Below are 7,080 nucleotides of genomic sequence, written 5' to 3' on the forward strand. Positions count from 1 at the left end.
GATAACTCTGTCCATACCTTTTTCTGCTCATCCATTGTATGCTGCTGTACTGCCCAGGACTGGCAATTGATCCTTGATGACGGGCCTCGGTGTTCCCTCATATTAGGCGATCCCGTCCCCACCTAATCTGTTTACAGGAGACTCACCTCGTTAGTGAAAGATCTAGTTACCTTAAAGGGAATGTGTTGCCAGAAAAACATGTTTTTTTTTTAAAAATTAAACATTTAGTGTGTGGGTGATTAAACATTGTTCAAATTTTTTTTATTTTTTTCGCGAGTCAGGAAATATTATAAATTTTTTCTAATTTATAATACTACCCATTTTTGGTCACTAGATGGAGCTAGTTCCCAAAATTGCAGCATTGCAACATTGGGTTAAAAGCCCTCGCTCTAGTGAGCTCTCAGCATCCCCCCCTCCTTTATCCTGGCTAGTGCCGGGATAAACGAGGGGTTTGAAAGGTTTAACCTCCTACACTGTGTGTCGCCATTTTTTGAGGTAACCCACAGTGTAGTAGGTTTACATACAGTAGTAAACACACACAAACACTAACATACATTGAAATCTCTTACCTGCTCCTGCCGCCGCGGCTCCCTCCGGCCCGTCCGCTCCCTTTGCTGCCGCTGTTCCATGTGCACAAGTCCGGAAGCCGCGACCGGAAGTAGTAATATTACTGTCCGGCCGCGACTTCCGGTCCACAGGAAAATGGCGCCGGACGGCGCCAATTTCGAATAGGACTGTGTGGGAGCGGCGCATGCGCAGTTCCCACACAGACGCCGTACACGGCAGTCAATGGGACGGGAGCCGTTCGCAGTCCCTATGGGACTGTGGCTGCCGTATTCCATGTCTGTGTGTGTCGTTAATCGACACACACAGAAATGGAACAAAAAATGGCAGCCCCCATAGGGAAGAAAAAGTGTAAAAATAAGAAACAGTAAAACACAAACACACAAATGAATATGAACGTTTTTATTAAAGCACTAACATCTTTAACATATAAAAAAATTATTTGTGATGACACTGTTCCTTTAAGAAACCTTGGATACAATGGGCGTGCCACTCCTTTCACACTTTTTATTCTAGAGGGGTTTCCCTGCTGATACCCTCCCTTCATCGCAGGTTACATTGCTTGACTCCCCTATGATGATGGCGGAACTTCAAGAGGCTATTCAGGAAATGTCTCTCCATAAATCCCCAGGTCCTGATGGGCTCCCTATTGAAGGTTATAGGAGGTATCGGGAACATATGGGCCCCATGTTGTTAGATACTCTTAACCAGGCTTTACTCAGCCACTCACTTCCCTCTACATTTGATGATGCTTCTATCATTGTGCTACTGAAGCCGGATAAAGACCATGTTGATTGTGGTTCTTATAGACCAATTTCCCTAGTTAACGTAGACTATAAAATCCTACCTAAGATCCTGGCAAAGCGACTGAATCAAGTTGTTCTAACAATTATTCACCCTGACCAAACTGAATTCATGCGCGGTAAATCTACTACTATAAACATTACACGTGTACAGACACTTATGCAGATGGGTAGAATGGGTCATTTGCCTTGGGCTGTCGCTTCATTAGATACTATGAAGGCGTTCGACTCTGTTGAGTGCTCCTTCCTTCTGGCCGGCCTTCACAGCTTTGCTCCTACATTTATCTCATGGATCCAACTTCTCTATAAATCCCTTATGGCTATTGTGGTGGTCAATGGCATCCCCTCGGATTCTTCTCCTCTGGCACGGGGTACGCGGCAGGGATGTCCCCTCTCACCGGTTTTATTTGCTATTGCCATTGAAGCTATAGCTATTAGATTGAGATCCACCCCTATGGTAACTGGTGTGCAGTGGGAGGGAGGGTCTGCTGTGGTGGGCCTGTACGCTGACGAGAAGGTCCTTTTCCTGCGCAGCCCTCATGAGTCTTTTGGTCACGCTGTCCGCTTGCTAGATGCCTTTTTGCCATTTTCTGGGCTTAGGGTTAATTGGCAGAAGTGCCCCATTTCCTACATAAGGAGATCGGCGCTGTAATGTCGGTGACAGTAATGCTTTATATTTAGAAAAACGATCTATATTTACCACGTTAGGAGCGATTTTACATTTATGCTAATGAGGTTGTTAATGCCCAAGTGGACGTGTTTTTACTTTAGACCAAGTGGGCGTTGTACAGAGGAGTGTATCACGCTGACCAATCACTGACCAATCAGCATCATGCACTCCTCCCCATTCATTTAGTCAGTGCATAGTGACACTGCGTTGTTCACGATCTGCTGTCTTATACTGACACATTAACGTTACTGAAGTGTTTAGACAGTGAATAGACATTCCTTCCAGCCAGGACGCGATGTCTATTCACAATCCCGACACTTCATTAACGTTTACAGCAGAGCAAAGCGTAATCTCCCTGTAACCGGTCATTTACAGCGAGATCTCGCGAGATTACACTTGGCTCTGCTGTAAGTACCACAGAAACGTTACCGAAGTGTCGGGATTGTGAATAGACATGGCGTCCTGGCTGGAAGGAATGTCTATTCACTGTCTAAACACTTCAGTAACGTTAATGTGTAAGTGACTGAGCCCAGGCTAAGTGTAGAATCCCCAGTCAGAGGGTTGCCGACGCTCTGGCCGGGTATTCCGCTCCCGGAGGAGTGAATGGCAGAGCAGGGAGCGGAGAGTTTCCTGCTCCGCCACAGTATTCAGTAGTACCTGCGTCCTGAGGATGCAAATACAATTGAAAATGGCCGGGACAGTTATTTGCCGGGACTGTCTCTGTAAATTTGGGACAGTCCCGGCAAATTCAGGACTGTTGGCAACTATGAGAATATGGCGACACTAAATAACATTGTTTTCTAACAAAAAGTTATTTCTATGTAAATATCGCACATCATGAAAAAAAACATAGAAATTTGGTATCGTCCCGCAGAATCTAATCCTCGCACCGCGGGACCGGCAGAAAAATAACCAAGAAATAAATCTGAGGGAACAACTAAACCCGTCCTGGTGATTAAGGGGTTAACCTGCGGTGCGGATTATAGACACGCAGGATATCGCATTTATACCGCGGATTCGCTGCGCATTTGTTGCAGAATTTCCACATTAAGTGCAATGGAAAGTCAAGTTCTGCAACAAACGCCATTGTTCCCAGAATCCTCTGCGGCTCCACCGCGTGTTCACAGCAACGCTGCAGGTTACACATATATAAAAAAGAAGGCGTCATGTGACCCTTGCAGCCAATCACAGGCTGGAGAGGTCACATGTCATTATAGGGGTCACCTGGACACAGCCGGAAGAGCAGGGACGTGTTGCTATGGTAACGCTCGGAGAGGTGGGGATCGGCCTTGTTGTATTTCTGTAGTAGATATTCTGGAGGATTATACGTCCACCATTTGGGGTGAATATTCGGGGTGATTTCCTTGCGTGTTGTGGGTCGTATTCGCTACGTGTGAACATTCCCTTAAACCGCACGGTGAACGACATGAACAAGAAATTTATAAAGGTCAGTGAATAAGTTGTATGTCCCGAATATTATGTCATTACAAAACACGACTCGTCCCACAAAACATCCGACCACTACAAAGACCAGAAATACCCCAAAGAGGCCGGCACTGGAGGGGTTAAATCTGGGCTAGGAGTCCAGTGGGCGGGGTCACTCAATGATTGACAACAGAGAGAACACCCGACCAGCGCTGCTCTTTACCTCATCACGTAACAGCTGAAGGACCTGTGATGACGTCACCACCAAGTGACAGGAAAAGGCGGAGCTTATTAGTGGAGAGAGGCGGAGGTGGAAGGACCTGGGATATCAAGGTCACGTGACCGCGGCATCAGGGGGGGGGGGTTTAGACGTTTGAGCGATGTATGAAGGACATGTGTGATGATCAAGTGACATGAGGGGTCCTGAGCATCATATGAGCGATGAAGGAGTGATCGGTGCTAAACTGTGCAAAATATAATGTGTTGAAGTAAAAGGACCTGTGATGACATCAACACCACGTGACTGGGACAGGAGGGGTGGAGCTTATCATTTGAGAAAAGTGGTGGAGGAAAGACCTGTGAAGCTGATCACGTGACATGTGGGGCGGAGCTCTGTGAGTGGTCCGGTCTCCTGTACTATGTTGAGAAGCGTTCATGATTACGTCACATGAGGGGTGGGGCTATGCCTCCTCTCCAGTTATAAGCTCCGCCTCTCTTGTCCCGGTCACATGGTGGTGACGTCATTACTGGTCCTTCAGCTGTTGCCGTCTATGAGGTAGAGAGCAGCGCTGGTCGGGTCTACATGACTTCCGGTCACCGCTGTTGTTTAGTGTTCTCTCTGTTATCAGTCAGGAGGTTTCCCATGATGCAGTAGTAAGGTTACATGAGGTCATTTCTGTCCGGTTTTGGTGCGTTTTTGTCTGGCACAGTGTTGGTAATTATTATTATTTATTATTAGCGCTGTAAATATGAAATACAGGAGGGTTTAACCCCTTGGTGACATCAGATCTATAGTATTATGCTGTACGTGCGCCGTCACACTAGAAGGAGCGGAGCCTGCACCGTACACGACTACTGACAACCGCCTGCAACCGCCAAGATCGGAGACAGCGCAATCCCGGCCGCTTAACCCCTCAGATACCGTAATTAATAGTGACCGCGGCATCTGATCAGTTAGAGATCGCGGCTTCCTCTGTCCTCCGAAGAAACTGCGCGATGCCGACCGGTTATATAAACCCCCCTCACCCCGCGCAATCACCGGAAATATAAACCCCTCACACCGCGAAATCACCGGAAATATAAAACCCCTCACACCGCGCAATCACCGGAAATATAAACCCCCTCACACCCCGCAATCACCGGAAATATAAACCCCTCACACCGCGCAATCACCGGAAATATAAACCCCCTCACACCGCGCAATCACCGGAAATATAAACCCCCTCACACCGCGCAATCACCGGAAATATAAACCCCCCACACCGCGCAATCACCGGAAATATAAACCCCCCCCACACCGTGCAATCACCGGAAATATAAACCCCTCAACACCGCGCAATCACCGGAAATATAAACCCCCTCACACCGCGCAATCACCGGAAATATAAACCCCCTCACACCGCGCAATCACCGGAAATATAAACCCCCCACACCGCGCAATCACCGGAAATATAAACCCCTCACACCGCGCAATCACCGGAAATATAAACCCCCTCACATCGCGCAATCACCGGAAATATAAACCCCTCACACCGCGCAATCACCGGAAATATAAACCCCTCACACCGCGCAATCACCGGAAATATAAAACCCCTCACACCGCGCAATCACCGGAAATATAAAACCCCTCACACCGCGCAATCACCGGAAATATAAACCCCCCACAGTGCGCAATCACCGGAAATATAAACCCCTCACACTGCGCAATCACGGAAATATAAAACCCCTCACACCGCGCAATCACCCGAAATATAAACCCCTCACACCGCGCAATCACCGGAAATATAAACCCCTCACACCGCGCAATCACCGGAAATATAACCCCCCCACACACCGAGCAATCACCGGAAATATAAAACCCCTCACACCGCGCAATCACAGGAAATATAAACCCCTCACACCGCGCAATCACCGGAAATAGAAAACCCCTCACACCGCGCAATCACCGGAAATATAAACCCCCCACACACCGCGCAATCACCGGAAATATAAAACCCCTCACACCGCGCAATCACCGGAAATATAAACCCCTCACACCGCGCAATCACCGTAAATATAAACCCCTCACACCGCGCAATCACCGGAAATATAAACCCCTCACACCGCGCAATCACCGGAAATATAAACCCCCTCACACCGCGCAATCACCGGAAATATAAAACTCCTCACACCGCGCAATCACCGGAAATATAAAACCCCCCACACCGCGCAATCATCGGAAATATAAACCCCCTCACACCGCGCAATCACCGGAAATATAAAACCCCTCACACCGCGCAATCACCGGAAATATAAACCCCTCACACCGCGCAATCATCGGAAATATAAAACCCCTCACACCGCGCAATCACCGGAAATATAAACCCCCTCACACCACGCAATCACCGGAAATATAAACCCCCTCACACCGCGCAATCACCGGAAATATAAACCCCGCTCACACCGCGCAATCACCAGAAATATAAACCCCTCACACCGCGCAATCACGGAAATATAAACCCCGCTCACACCGCGCAATCACCAGAAATATAAACCCCTCACACCGCGCAATCACCGGAAATATAAACCCCCTCACACCGCGCAATCACCGGAAATATAAAACCCCTCACACCGCGCAGTCACCGGAAATATAAACCCCCTCACACCGCGCAATCACCGGAAATATAAACTCACACCGCGCAATCACCGGAAATATAAAACCCCTCACACCGCGCAATCACCGGAAATATAAAACCCCCCACACCGCGCAATCACCGGAAATATAAAACCCCTCACACCGCGCAATCACCGGAAATATAAAACCCCTCACACCGCGCAATCACCGGAAATATAAACCCCTCACACCGCGCAATCACCGGAAATATAAACCCCTCACACCGCGCAATCACCGGAAATATAAAACCCTTCACACCGCGCAATCACCGGAAATATAAAACTCCCCACACCGCGCAATCACCGGAAATATAAACCCCCCTCACACCACGCAATCACCGGAAATATAAAACCTCTCACACCGCGCAATCACCGGAAATATAAAACCCCCCACACCGCGCAATCACCGGAAATATAAAACCCCTCACACCGCGCAATCACCGGAAATATAAAACCCCTCACACCGCGCAGTCACCGGAAATATAAACCCCCTCACACCGCGCAATCACCGTAAATATAAAACCCCTCACACCGCGTAGTCACCGGAAATATAAACCCCCTCACACCACGCACTTACCGGAAATATAAACCCCCCCACACCGCGCACTCACCGGAAATATAAAACCCCTCACACCGCGCAGTCACCGGAAATATAAACCCCTCACACCGCGCAATCACCGGAAATATAAACCCCCTCACCCGCGCAATCACCGGAAATATAAACCTCCTCACAACGCGCAATCACCG

At 48.5% G+C, this 7,080-nt stretch overlaps 1 long non-coding RNA gene across 1 annotated transcript; it reads right to left on the reverse strand.

The window, feature by feature from the left end:
* Positions 1-951: 951 nt before the first annotated feature.
* LOC142699046 (uncharacterized) lies at positions 952-3,980 on the reverse strand. Its single transcript, XR_012865946.1, has 2 exons — positions 3,686-3,980; positions 952-1,994 (listed from the first exon to the last, which is right to left on the reverse strand). It is a non-coding gene; the product is annotated as an uncharacterized LOC142699046 (long non-coding RNA).
* Between the last annotated feature and the right edge of the window lie 3,100 nt (positions 3,981-7,080).

Source organism: Rhinoderma darwinii, unplaced genomic scaffold (genome assembly GCF_050947455.1).
Source record: "Rhinoderma darwinii isolate aRhiDar2 unplaced genomic scaffold, aRhiDar2.hap1 Scaffold_116, whole genome shotgun sequence".
NCBI classification, from domain to species: domain Eukaryota; kingdom Metazoa; phylum Chordata; class Amphibia; order Anura; family Rhinodermatidae; genus Rhinoderma; species Rhinoderma darwinii.